Source organism: Bos taurus, chromosome 8 (assembly GCF_002263795.3).
Source record: "Bos taurus isolate L1 Dominette 01449 registration number 42190680 breed Hereford chromosome 8, ARS-UCD2.0, whole genome shotgun sequence".
NCBI lineage: Eukaryota > Metazoa > Chordata > Mammalia > Artiodactyla > Bovidae > Bos > Bos taurus.
This window is the reverse complement of record NC_037335.1, coordinates 22,345,689-22,358,369: the sequence shown is the minus strand read 5'-3', so window position 1 is coordinate 22,358,369 and position 12,681 is coordinate 22,345,689.

Below are 12,681 nucleotides of genomic sequence, written 5' to 3'. Positions count from 1 at the left end.
TAAAACCAAGCTCATACTGCTTGCCACATGACAGGGCAAGAAATTGAGAGATAGGTTATTGAAGCAAGAAACTCTCAGAAAGCCAGCAGACCAAGAAGATGGTGGACTAGTGTCCCAAAGAACCATCTTCCCTAAGTTGAAATTCAGGCTTCTTTTGACTAAAAGGGGAGGGTGTAAAGTCCTTGTTCTGGCCATCCCCTCATAAAGGGGAGGGAATATGTTAATTTCTTCCTCTCTGCAGCCATTCACAGATGGACCTGGTCAGGAAGATTCCAGTGAGCTAAACAAAAGTACTTTAGCTTACCACTCACTACTTGGGAGGCAGGGTTCCCAGAGATGGGCATTATTATGATAAGCTTATAGGTAATACCCTTTTAGTGATTAATTTGTAATATAATACAAAGTTTCTTCCTTATTACAGTATCCCATTGTGATTTAGTTTACATTTTCCTGATGACTAATGATGTTGCCTTTTTATACAGTTCGATATAGACAATAAGATGCAAACAGCCAACTCATTGGAAAAGACTCTGATGCTGGGAAAGACTGAAGGCAGAAGAAGAGAGTGACAGAGGATGAGATGGTTGGATGGCATCACTGATTCAACGGACATGAACTTCGGCAAACTCCAGGAGATGGTGAGGGACAGGAAGGCCTGGCATGCTGCAGCCCAAGAGTCAGACACGACTCAGAGACAGAACAACAACAATGATGTTGAGTATTTTTTGTTATATTTTATGACTACTCACATACCTTTCTTTTCAGATTTTCTACCTAATTTAAGTACTTGGCTTTTTATTATTGAGTTCATTATGTATTATGATTATAAATCTTCAGTTAGATATATATAACATAAACATTTCTGCAATTGTGTGATTTTTCAATTTCTTAAAGGTATCTTTTGATGAACAATTTATAATTTTGATAAACTCTATTTAATTTTTTTATAGCTAGTATTTTTGTGTCCCTTGTAAGAAATCTTTGTCATAAACATATTCTCCTATATTTTCTCTTTCTATGAGTTTTGCAATTTTAGCTTATTTGATACCTCCAAATGAATTTTGGTATATGGTGCAAGTTGGCAACTTTTACATGACTCCTTTTTGTCTTCAATACCAGGAACATCAGAGTCTAATTTTTAAGTTAATTATGGCCATAATGTTGGGCTTCCCTGGTGGCTTAGATGGTAAAGAGTCTGCCTGCAATGTGGGAGACCCAGATTCCATCCCTGTGTCAGGAAGATACCCTCCAGTATTCTTGCCTGGAAAACTCCATGGACAGAGGAGCCTGGCAGGCTACAGTCCATGGGATTGCAAAGTGTTGGACACGACTAAGTGACTAACACATGGCCAAAATGTTAACTTTTATGGTTATCATATTTGTATTCTTCTTTTCTTTACTGCTTATTTTCTATTTTAATTTTTTATTCTCATTGTATATTACTTTTACTTAAGAGGGGAAGTATTTATAAGTGTTTATACTTATATTAAATAAGTAGGATTCCCTTATTTATCCTAGTAGAAAATTAGACTTAAAGTTTGCTACTTAGTATTTTCTTCTGTTGTAGAATATCAAGAACAGTGGAGGCCCCAAGTAAAGGTCATCTTTGGATAATATTCACCCAACTGAATGAGAAATATTTAATGAAATTCAGATTAATGTCTCCTGTAATCAGTGTGGGGCAGTTTCTTTTACCTGTCAAAGAATTTCCCTGATCCATCTCACCTGTGTTTGGTTTTGGTCCAAATGCCCAGAATTCCTGATGCTGGGAAAGACTGAGGGCAAGAGGAGAAGGGGACAGCAGAGGATGAGATGGCTAGATAGCATTATTGACTCAATGGACATGAGTTTGAGCAAACTCAGGGAGATAGTGAAGGACAGGGAAGCCTGGCGTGCTGCAGTTCATGGGGTCACAAAGAGTAGGGCACAACTTAGCAACTAAACAACAACAACGCCATCAGTCAGGCTTCTATCTGCTCTTTTTGGTCAGGAAGATAAAGTTAAAAAGGATGTGTTTTGTCTCACCATGCCTTATCTCAATGTTAATACACCTGTGTTTGCAGTACAGTACAAGGAAGAATGAGAATATGAGTCAGATGCATGACAATATATTTTCTCTTAGTAAATAAGACAAGTGTGCTGGCCCACCTGTCTTTCCACCAGTACTGCCTTACCACCGAATAATCAAACTCCATCGTCCAGAGCCATATATTTACATATCATTTATTTACAACTCTGTTTAGTGTATCAATAAGATTTCTCATAGGCTTCAACATAATTAAGGCAAGCTATTTACCATGCCAGATACCAAGCCCGACAGCTTTGTTTTCTAGCCAGCCTCTCTCTCTTTCAAAGAAAACTTAGTAGAATGGAATTAAGTAGAAGTGATGCTGTTAGATCATTTTAAATCTTTTGTAATTTATAAGAAAGTAGAAATAAGGTCTTTGTAAACATTGGCACTTCATTAGTAATGCATTTCTTGTCATACACTTCACAGTCTACTGTGGTATACTAGGATGTCTGGACTCTCCTTTGAGTTACTGACTGATTACTTGCTGAAAACCTTTTTCTCATGTATGGACTCTCTGGTCTGCCGTTTATCTTCTGCTTTCCTATTTCTCTGAAAATTGTCACTCCATGCATTGAACTTTTAAAAAAAGCCTTAGAGAAGATTCACTGATTCTGAAGAAATAAGTTTGGCACTAGTTCTTGGAGAATAAGGTAGAGTGACCGTGCATAAAATTCAGCGTCCACCATAAGAAGAATTGATCTGCTGCTTTTCCTGGGCAATTTAAAGGAGACTGAGAGAAAATGCATACGGTCAAAACAGGCAAGAGATAGAGGGATTTCATTTCCAGAAGCTAGAGATTTGGGAGGACTCACCAGCAGTTGTGGTAGAAATAGTATAACATAGAAGTCTGATGTGCTCAAGATCTAGAGCAGGTTCCTGTTCCTAATTCACTTTACTACCTGAAAAACAGAGGAGGACTAAGAAGTTCTAAGTGTGTGCTGTTTATCAGACATTCAAATACGTAATTTTAATTAAATTCTTCAAGGCATGCCTAGCAGCTAAGCGTTATCATCCCCATTCCACAAAAGACAACACCAAGCCTCAGAAAGTTTAAGTAACTTATCCAAGTTTACACGGTTACTAAGACAGAATTCAAGCCTGATTGCAAAATTCAAGCCCTTGTACGAAACCATGCTGGCTGCTTGAGCTTCAGTCTGTTCATGAGTAAAGGGAAGGAGTGCTAGTAGAGGCTTTCTGATGTCTCTTTGGTCTTTAGCGCGCTCTCATTTTGCATACATAGGGACATGAAGGCTGTAAGAGATAGGAGTAATAGAAATACACAATGTGCTTTAGCTTCTGGCACAATTTTCCTTCTAACATAGTGTTATCTTACAAAATTACAAAAGGAATGAATGTCGAAATCCAAAGTTATAAGAACATACGACTTCAGATTTAGAAGCAAAACAGCAATACAAATGCTACATATTCATTCTCTCCATACTTTGTGGAAAAGATCTTTAAAAATAAAAATATAAGTTACACAATGCAACAATCAGCACATCAATTATTAAAATTATCAGATTAAAAACTTGGTCATCATGAGGTTTCAAATCTGACTCATTATTTTTAAACTGAAAAATAATAAAGCTTTTAGAAATGACTGTCTTATTTTACTCCACTTTTCAAAGTGCTTTATGTTTTGACTGAAAGCATTAGACTTGTCCAAATATTTCCCACATGATTACTGGCTGGGAAAATGGAATGAAAGCCAGAAAGAAGGAACCAGGTATAATACTCATTTCCAATGAGAAGTAACCAAGAGCAACAACATTATAGGCAAATGGATGGTTTTCTTTCTACACTGAAATGTACTTCTAAACACAATGTTGAACATAAAACTAACTGATAATAAACTTGGGAGGCAACCTCTTTTGGGGAAAATTCTTACATGAACATTTCCTAGATATCATGATTCCTATCGTCGTTTCTAACATGAGAAACTAATGTGACAATTATACTATTCTACACAAATGTGATCAAAGAAAAGGGGAAGGTAGGCTTTATTTTTATAAATAAAAAATAAACTTTTTGTCAGTCTCTGAGTTAGGTTTTCAAAGGAGCTGGATTTTCTCTTTATTACTAGTTGAGTCTTGGTTTTCTAAGTTGTTGCTATTGTTTTATGAAAGATGGCGTTTTTCTTTTTCCCCTTTGTCCAGTATTTATGAATCCTCTATTAGGAGTTTGGAGCAATCAAATGACCCAGGAGAAAACTGTCGGAGCTGTAAGTTTTTCGGCTGGGAGCTTCACATCTGAACGTTCCCATACGTTTTATCAAATCTCCAGAATGTATCTAAGGTTCACGCTTCCATTACTCCTATATGATGAAGCTAAGCGATGTTTAAAAGCATTATTTTATTATATTTGAAACAGAACAAAACAAAACACCACATATTTGGGTATTTTACTTAAAAGTGTTGGCAATCTAACATGATACTTCACAGTGTAAAGAGGAAGTACTTCTTTTTTCTTTTCCTTGCACTAAGTAGGCTAAAGATTGTAGGTTGTTGTTAATGATACTTAAATCTAATTTTAAGCAGATACTCAGTTTACATCTTAAAAACATTCAAATGATACAGCTAATTCCTATTCACATTCAAAGATAGTATCCCATTGCAAAGAATAAGAGCTTAATTTGTAAATTCTCCGGTCCCACAGCCTGCCAAACCAGGGGCTAAAGACTAGACTTGCCTAAACTCGCAGAAAGGGAGAAAACTGCAGAGGGCTGCAAAGGGAACGAGGCGCTTTTGTTCTGGTTGGATGGGGAGAGGGGGACAGGTCAGGCATAGCTTTCTTGTCTTTCTTCCCCATTCACTTGGGACAGGGGCTTTTACCTCAGACTAAAATGTCGAGCTCTGGGCGGACTTAGGTCCTGAGAAGTATGTGTAAAATATTAGCGCTCCCCGATGTATTTGGGGAATACTGCTTTCTTAACCAGTATGAAAAACTTAACAGAGTACTAGATAACACCTGATACTATTATATAAGTATTTTCTGCACTTTCAGTTTCCCTATACGCCCCAAATTATTTTACCTTCCATGGAAAAAGTAAGGTAAAATTAGCTGTAAAGGATGTATTTGAGTCTCTAAATCCTTGAATATTATAAAGATACACACAAGGGAGTAATAATTATGACTTTTTCTCTCCGTCTTTCATGCCCACTTGCTTAGTCAGCTGTGATTAAACCTTAATCAACTTGTAATAAGGTTACTGTAAATATCACAGCTAAATACACTAAACACTGAAAAAAGCATGAAACACTGCATGATTTTTAATAAAAAGGCAAGGAGTAACTCATCTTTGCCTTTCTCTTAAGCAAATGACCTGAATACCATCCGGCACCTACCCTAAGACTGACTCTAAAATATGTAATCCTACTTGCTCACCTTCTAAATCAAGTCATCTTATTATATTTTTTGAATGAATCTTGGTATTTTTTTTCAAACTAGGTCAGAGCATATCTTGGGTTATTTTATATTTGTGATGCCAATAAAAATGTTGAATTCGGTTATTTAAAAACTCATCAGAGTAAGTACTATAAGTGAAACAACTGGGAGTTGTCGGCAATTTTCTTTATAAACATTATTTGAAAGCTTATTTCAATTTGAAAAAGCAATTAATACTTAAGAATGATGTCTTCTCCTAATTGCTTGGAAGATTTACAAGTTTCTGACTTTCCAAGCAATATGGTGTTTATAATAAATCTCCCAGAAGTCTAGCAGAGTAGCAATTTTTTTTTTAATGCAAGTATTTTTTCCCTAATATTTTTCTTCTAATGATAATAGTTTCCATGGCTTCTTTGCAACAGTCTGGAGTGGAATATAAGCAGCATAAGGCAAAACTGTGATTCCTGAGGAAAAAGGACATTTCAATAGAGTATGTTGGAATTGATATTGGATTTATTTCCAGACTCTAAGCTCTGTAGAAGTGCTCTGTCTAAATGTGTTCATGGAGTGTTAGATCTCATTATTTTTTGTTTTGTTTCTTCCAAAATGAAGATAAGTCCTCTTGGGGGAAAAGGTCAGTCATTGTTTAATACAATCAAGAGTTAATAGAACAGAATGAAATCTATATTTCATAATGCTCTGAAGCTAAACCCAAAAGCAGCCTCTGTCATACAATTGTGTTGAAATGTTTTTATGAAGGCTTGATCAGAAAATTATTAGTTTGATCAAGATAGTTTTTAGGGATTTTTATATTTTTTAAATTATTTTAGTTCAATCATTTTAAATGTAAGGGGAAATTTTGCCTATATTCTTTTTTTTTATTTCTTGAAACAAAAGCATAAAAATTAGGGGAAAAAAATTAAAGAAAACTTCAAGTATATCCTTTAAGTAAAAGCTTTTGGTGACACAAAATATGATGCTGCTGGAATCGAGCATAAATAATTTGCATTTCTCTGAGATAGAAGAACTATATATATATATTACTAAAGTAAGGAGTTATGATCTGAACTAACCCTCTTTAAAGACAGCTTTAAACAGTGTGAACTTCAGTACTCTAACTTCAAAATTTTAATAACAGAACAGCATCATGGTTACATATCACTTTAAAAGTGCACATTTGTTTTAGGTCAATGCATACATTTTAAACGCATGCTGCTGTTTTTCCTATTCAAATGTTTTCTAGTTTTGTTACCTGTTTTGGATTTTTCCAACTTTTATAAGAATGTAAAAATGAATCATTTTATTTTATCTAGTAAATACAGAAGCTATATCCTATGGTGGTATAGGGGGCTGAATAAGATTTCTTTAGAACCAGTACAATGTCCCCTATGAGGTTTTGGACTTTCCCGTAGATGTTTATCTGACAGGCACAAATACCACAAAGTATCCAGGCTCACCTGGGACCTGGATATCTGAAAGTCCACCCCAGAATACTGGCAGCATCCAGGAGACAGTGTGCTCTTTTAGATGGGTACCGTTTTCTTTCCAGGGAAACTAGTCGAGGCAAAGGATTCTCCATGGAGGACTCTATAGCTAGAAAACCAATTCTAGCTCTGAAAGTTCAACTTCCTGTTTATATACTCCCTCAAGGGATTTGAAAATCAATATAACTCCTTGCACAACTTTAAAGTGACATCTGAAATTTGTCCAAAATGTAAGTAAGTACAAATTAAATAATTTCCAACTTATTTTAAATATTCCCTTTTAAAAGTAAAATTGTTACAAAATTTTAAACTGCATCCTAGGGAATATAAATGCTAAAGTGATTAATCCCCTATTATCATCCATCTAAAAGAATAGCAGTTCAAAAATAAGCTCTTATTTAACAACTGGAAATTAAAATTTTTCCTTTTATTTTTTTGAACTTGTTTTTCCATTTCCCTTCCTTATCAGATTTTATTCTAATTTCATACAATCTTATTTATGTAACATAATTTTATTCTTTTTTAGATAAGAAAGTAATATATTTATTTCCTTAATATGTTTAGTGCACTTGTTCCTGAAAGTGACAATGTGAGTAAATCCTAAACAGGGAAGCAAGGGAGAAAGTTTTTCTCTAGCAGTGATGATGGTAAGGAAAGTGATAAAGACACAGATGTCATGAGGTCAAGGCAGGAGCTGGCTATTCCCTCCAGTCGGTCCAGGCCTTGGTCTGCCCACCAATGCATCTTCTAACAAGTACATTCTCCAGTGATGGTGACCGTTACCCCACTCAGCCTTCCGTCAGTCTTCACAGAAAAGTCAACGTAATTTTATTCTTAAAAATCTCTGTTAAAGGCTATTATACTTTTTCACAGCAAAAATGTAAGCTAAAGTGACTTTTAAAAAATTTCTTAAGTGCTAAACGTTAAAAAAAATTTCTCCTGAATTTTCCAGGGGATCTTCCTGATCCAGGTATTGAATCCAGGTCTCCTACATTGTAGACAGATTCTTTACAATTTGAGCCACCATGAAGAATCCATGATTAGCAAAAAATTGTATTATTGAGTTATTGTTATAATTGTGTTAAAAGATTGGTAAAGAAATTAAAAATAATAAAAAGTAATATTTTAAAAATACCTCTTTTTTGTATGTGTATTTCTCAATGAAATGGATCAGTCAGAATTTTCCCACATGGATCTGAATATGAATACTACTTACTATTAGAATGAGTTAGGGGTTTAGTACTCTTGCCTAGAAAATCCCATGGATGGAGGAGCCTGGTGGGCTACAGTCCATGGGGTCGCGAGGAGTCGGACACGACTGAAACGACTTAGCAGCAGCAGCAGCAGGGTTTAGTATTAATCCTGTTCCTGTTTGTCATTTTAATTGAGGTTAGTGTTAAAAATCCTTATTTGTAGATGGGGATGGAAGGACACTTAATTATAGTTATGACACTTAAATCTTGACTTTCAAACAGCTTTTATGTAAAAATTTATATACTGGTATATCATAAAAAATTATTTTTAAAGACCTATCAGCTGAAAATTTATTTATTTACTTATTTGCTTTGTGGAGAGCAAAGAACTAGAGACTGTCTGTGATTTGTTACCCAGACATGAAATTCTTTTCACTCTTTTACTCCTGTATTAGCATAGTTAGTATTTTCAAGTATCCCTTGTCTGGTATCACTGCTAAAATGTTTTCACTCTAGGGCCATGCAGTGAATGAAAAATATGACTTTCTCTTGTAAGGTTGCAAAAGGGCAATAATAAATGTAGATCCACAGACCCTTAGTGAAGAATTCACAGGAAAGGTATGGCTCTGAAAATATCCTTGGCTCTATCTGTGTCCTGGACAAGTCTCTGTAAACCCCTAACTGAGTACTCTTTTTGAAGACCACTGTTTTGAAGCATCTGTGGTCCCTTGATAGCCTAAGAATAGCCCTTGCCTTGACGTAACTAACATAATAAGTCAGTGTAGGTATGGTAGAAGAGGACTGAATTTAACAGTCCAAAAGCATGGTTTCACCTATTACCTCTGCTCTTAACTGGCTATATGCCTCTGCTGCTGCTACTGCTGCTAAGTCGCTTTAGTCGTGTCCGACTCCGTGCAACCCCAGAGACGGCAGCCCACCAGGCTCCCCCGTCCCTGGGATTCTCCAGGCAAGAACACTGGAGTGGGTTGCCATGTCCTTCTCCAATGCATGAAAGTGAAAAGTGAAAGTGAAGTTGCTCAGTCGTGTGTGCCTCTAGAAAACACTAATTCTCTGGACCTCAGCTTTCTCATTTGAAGTTGGACTAGAACAGTGTTTCCCAAAGCTAAGTGGCATAATTTTAGGTGGTATAGCTATAAACTTTCTTTATCTGTAATATATTTCTTTTATGGTTTGTTAGAAAAATCAGTGAACTAATCAGCATGCTAAATCTATGATTCTAGGGACTTCCCTGGTGGTCCAGTGGCAGCTAAGACCACACTCTCAACACAGGGAACCCAAGTTTAGGTCCTGGTCAAGGAACTAGCTCCCACATATGGCAACTAAGAGTTCACATGCCATAACTAAAGATCCTGTGTGACTCAATTAAGACCCCGTGCAACCAAATAAATAAATTAAAACATAATTTTTTACAAAACTATGATTCTTGAATATAGTTTAAAAAAATGAATCTAAAAGAGGGAATACTTAAGATTTTTTTAAATAATCTATTTTTTAATTAAATAACAAAATATGTAAAATCCATGAATATTGTATGGGAATTAATTAAGTTTGAGAAACATAGTTATGAATACTCCATGCCACCAAATCCTAACATTGTATAATTTTATGAAAAAGAACTGGAAGAAAATAAAAATAAAGGGAGGAAACATGGGAGAAGAGAGAGAAGGAGACAGGAAGAACTTTATGAAATAGACTTTAAGTAAGTCTATTTCTCAGTAGGCTTGTAAAGTGCCATAGTCATGGATGGCACATATCAACCCACATCAGAAACTCCAAAAAGCAAGTTCAGGCAAATTATTCAGTTAAACATTCATAAATAGATGTTTTAAAGGCAGAATAACAATTATGCAAGTCAGGCTTTCTCAACTGGCTGAGCATAAGCTAAAATCTTTGCCATGTCTGCACAGCCAAGTGATGTGGCAATTTGATGTAATTACCTGGGCAAGGCAGGCAAATAAAACCACAAAATTCAGGGGACTGAGTTACATACATACATCATCCATCTTTACTGATCAAATTATCCAGGTAATCTATTCACCATCTTGTCACATCCCCTGTGTTGCCACAGCCAATTCCAATGCTGGAATTTTAATTAAGACAGTCTACTGAGAATATGGGGACTTCCCTCGTAGCTCAGTCAGTAAAGAATCTGCCTGCAGTGCAGCACACCCAGGTTGGATCCCTTGGTCGGGGAAGATCCCCTGGAGAAGGAAATGGCAACCCACTCCAGTATCCTTGCCTGGAAAATCCCAAGGACAGAGGAGCCTGATGGGCTGCAGTCCATGGGGTCGCAGAGTCGGGTACGACTGAGCAACTAACACTACTACTACTACTACTGAGAATAAATGCCCTCCAAATAAGTGTGGGGTTTTTCCAGATTAGTAAAGAAATACATCTTTTAAAAAGTTAATCATTACTCAGAGATAAAGAATACAATGAATTACTCTATATTAACGTGAACAATTTTCTAAGCCTTGTACATCTTGGGTGTAATGTGTAAATAAATACATCCAGCTAGTTATATAAAAATATTTTTCACTTCATTTTTATGTTATTATGGTTAATTTTCTTGGACTCTTATAAATAAGATATTAAGAATAAAATCTACCTTTATTCTTTCTTTCTGTGTCCTAATTTTTTTAATTAGAATCAATAAAATGAAAATTGTTCAGCTAAATAAAAATCTTTAATGTGTACACACAGACACACGTACACTCATACATGCACACTGGTACACATAAATAAACACCACCAAAGTTTCTTTTAGAAATGCCATAGTTAATACATATTAAAAATGGACCAATCTAAGAAGTATGAAAAAAGTGAATCTCAGTTATGCCTTCAGCTAATGCCTTGCTTCTCTTCTTGTCCTATATTCTAACAAAGAAAGAGCGGTCACCCTGTATGGTATAGCTTCAGTGTCTCTTTGATCTCAAGTGCCTTTTCTCTAAACAACCATAGTAACTTTATATTTATGACTTTACAAAGCAATTTCCATTTTCCCTATTCAGTATGATAACCTTATGGGATAGTGACACCTAGAGAAAAACTGATCAGTTTTTCTGAGCATTTCTTTTTCTAGGATCATTTAGGATATCAAGGCAATACTAACGATAGCTGCCATTTATGGGAAACATTACTAGTAGTGAAGTTGTATGTGTAAAACATCTTTATCATTCCTCACAACATTGTAAGGAGATATTTTATGTATAGATTACTAAGCAATGCTCTGAGAGTAATATGCCCAGAGGCATACAGATAGTAGTGGGATTTGAATGTAAATCCATCTTTTACTGAAGCCAGGAAAACTTGTTTCTACTCCACACCAATCCCTTATTATTAACTATTAGTGCTTAATGTTTGTGAATTAAACTTAATTCTCAAATATGCTATTTCCAGATGGGCTTTGATAGCAGATGTCAGTCCAAAATCCTTAGGTAGCTAGGATCAAGCAGAAAAAGGTTGGAAATTTTCCAACAGACTATGAGTAATAATGAGGCAATCTGGATAATATATAAACCCATTCACACCAACTCTTCTCCAAATCCCCCAGAGCATTTTTATTTAGCAGGGCAGGCCAGAGAAGCCCAACTGGCTGCCTGAAAGGAAAGGTGGGGCAGGAAGCTCTGCTCTAACGTGGCAGGTCATTCTATCACCAGTATTATCCTGGAAGGCTTCAGTTTTCATAAGTGTCCATCCTGAGACAAATCCAACATTGATTGAGCCATATCACTGTGGTAAATCTATGTTGCCCTGAATATCCCAGAATGAGGGGAAGCTGACAATGTGAACACTCAGTGGTGAAATATCTGAGGATAATGTTCCTTAAACATTTGCAGGTTGTCACACACATTATTAATGTAAATAATCATGTGCTACAGGCATTCTGAATGATGCTCTGTTAAATTTATGTGCAAAATACCAAAGACTATGCTAAAATATAAGAGCAATAAGCCCACATTCAGACACTGAACAAAGGACTAGGCCTATTGCCAAGACGAAGTTAGATAATGCTTATAAATCACGCTGGGAAACACTTTCTCCATAGTACTCCATACTAATCTGTACCATCCCTTTGTAGCAGAGTCGGACACGACTGAGCGACTGATCTGATCTGATCTGATCTGATGGCATGTTTTATTCTTTCCTTTTTCCAAGTTAGGAAATAGGTTCAGGGTATAAATAAAATTTATTGAATACTAATGTGTCCCAGTTTCCGTGTTTAGGAAATAGCTCACATTATCTAATTTAACCTTGTCACAAGCTTAAGAGGGAAATTTCACGGTTACTCTATTATCTAAGGAAATTAAACACAGAGAAGTAAATCACCAGTAGTCATGTGGCTGGTAAGTGGTCCACCGAGATTCTAGCACAGATCTGTCTGACTCTAAAACTCCTTTAGCACCATGCTGCATTTATTTGATAAGAATTTAAGGGATTGGTCCAGAGTTTCCAATCTTAAACCCATCTCTGCTAATTCCAAAGTCCTTTAGTTTTCCATAACCACAATCTCCTCAATATCTAATCT